We start from the raw sequence: 2,705 nt of genomic DNA, 5'->3' as shown, positions 1-2,705 counted from the left end.
GTTGGAAGGTTCTAAAGCTTCTAGATTTATCCTTTATTAAATTATTCATCCAAGATGCTTAAATCATTAATAAACATGCTTGTGACAAGTGTCATGTTCTTATTAATTCTATCTAAACCTTAGGTTATAATAAATAATATTTCTAGGACCAGCTATATTAATCAAACCTTATGTTATAATTAATATTTCTAAACTATAGGCTAAACTTATAAAATCCATAACTGTTTCTATGAGTTTCCAACTAAGTCCCGGCTTGAACCAATATCCACAGAAACTAACATACTACAAGAGACTACTAGCTACTACTACTACTATCTAGCTAAGTAAAATTTTGAGACGCTACAATATGTCATGTTGATTATCACCTCATGGTTATTTACATAGTTCATTGCGCGAATATTTGTTATTTTTGCTCAAACAAACATAACAAAACTCGTTATATACATATTTTAATAAACAGATCCTAATCCCATTCAATGCGACACAAATATTCAGCCATCACATTCTCTAGCTTCGGGTGCCCTATCTCGTACCGCTCGCATGATATATAGTATGGAATCCCACTTCTCACTAGCTCAGCTAACACCCATGTCAAATACAGCCACTGTGGCCTATCAAAGATACGCCTCAGAAATGACACATTTACCCAACCGCGTTCACCTGAAATACAAGCATTGTCAGAACCAGATGATTGCCTTAACCCCAAACTACTCGCGTAAGATTCACTTTTCACTTAACTGGATATTCTCTCTCACCACCTATACGAACTGCCACTATACCTCTCGTGCAAAGGCCTAAAGGGATTATGAAGCCTATTGTCAAAACACGACCAACGTACCTCACAAGCTGCAGTTTTGACATTTTCAAGATATTAAACACACATTCGACAATATGCAGAACCAAAAAATTTCAAAATTTATATACTCTATGCCTTTGCGTATTCAACAACCATTGTTTCAATAATATGTGCACTGTTAAAAAAAACAAAAATATATATGTATAACACAAGCCCACTATATAATACTATGGTGATGGTTCTACAACACCTCTCTCATTTCTTGTCGCTGCCTCCGTTGCTGGTGTTGGCCCTGTTTCCACCTCTTTCTCTTTATGTTCTGATGCAGAACATACAAATGCCTCCTGCACAGCCTCTGTTGTGTCAATAGTACTTGCAACAGAGGCCACCTCTCGCGCAACATCATCTTCCTCAATGGCCTCTCCACTCGACGTGTAAACTGAACTTAAGACGTCTCCTCTCTACTTCAATTTCTCCAAGTGATGCACCAGATAGTTAATCTTCAAGTCTCCGAGCTCACCAAGATATTGCTGCACTTCGTACTCCCCCACCTTCACATCTATACTTTTACAGTACATTTCTAATTTAGCCCATTTCTCCTCTGGGGTCTGTTTTTGTTGCACAGCGCCAGGTCCAGGTACCTCACCGTATCCACCTCGGCAATCCTCACGAACTTTCGTTCAATAATCTCCCGATCTCTGATCTATTGCCTTGTGGCCTCTACTACTGCTTCTTCCATTTCCTGCGAAACAAACAGATACGACATTTAATAACTATTCATAAACTTCAAACATACCATCACCATAACAATTTTTATTTATATAAGTCAGTCATTTTTCTTAGCTATCATTCATTTTCAGCAATGACATCTTCCCTCTCCTTTATTCTTGAATTCAACAGAAGCTCTTCTTTCGTAAGTCTGCAACGTTCAGTTCCAAACCTTCTACCTTCCGATGTAGATCCTTCTTCAGCTTCTCCTCCAATTCGTTCTCTGTTTGAAGCGATACAACATCTTCTTGCAAATAATTAATTATCTCATGCAGCTTCTCCATTTGCTTCTCATGCTCTTGGCAGAAATGGCTTGCGAGCTAGACAAGTCATATGCCCAAGGTCTATAAATATACTATACATAATGTAACATAACATAACATAACATAAGATAGCATAACATATCATATAAACATATAAAATTCTATCCTATTTTCCTTACCAAAACCAAGATATTTGAGAACAAATGCGGGACTTAGAACACTCCTAAAACCAACAATAAGAATGGTGAGTATTTCTAAAGAGTAAAGAATAAATGTGGAAACTAAACCTTCAAGACGAAACTTACCAAGAAAGATCTTTAAGTTTTTAGAACCTAATAAAAAACCAATAACAAAAATTAGGATCTGAATAAAAGGAACTAAAGAAAACTAAAGTGTTTTAGAGAACTGGACTTAAAGAATAAGAGTACCTTAGTTGACCTTAAGGATTGGTCTAACTTCAATACCAAAATATACTAATCCTCACTTCCCAAGTATTTATAAAGCTTAAGAATGACAAAGCTTTTTCCCAACCCAAGTGTTTATCACTCTATGGTAGCACTAACACCTTGGAGTCTCTGATCTCAGCTTGAAGAATGAGGGGAAGGGATGGGTACTAGGTCCTATTTATAGAGTTTTAGGAATAAAATATCTTCTTTTTGGCTTGAATAAAAATAATAAATAAAATTGAAAATATTTGAATATTCGTTAGTCAAAGGCTTAAGACTCGGTCAAAAACATTCAGAGACAGGTCTAAGGAGTTAAGGTTTAATTTTAAAATTAAAAAAAAATATTACTAAGGGCGATATATCGCCCCTATGTGGTGATATATCAGCTATGCCCTAATCCTGAGCCTTCGTTCATACATTCGTGCAACGTCA

Source organism: Humulus lupulus, chromosome 3 (genome assembly GCF_963169125.1).
Source record: "Humulus lupulus chromosome 3, drHumLupu1.1, whole genome shotgun sequence".
In the NCBI taxonomy this organism is placed as follows: Eukaryota; Viridiplantae; Streptophyta; class Magnoliopsida; order Rosales; family Cannabaceae; genus Humulus; species Humulus lupulus.
Note: the sequence above shows the minus strand (reverse complement) of the source record.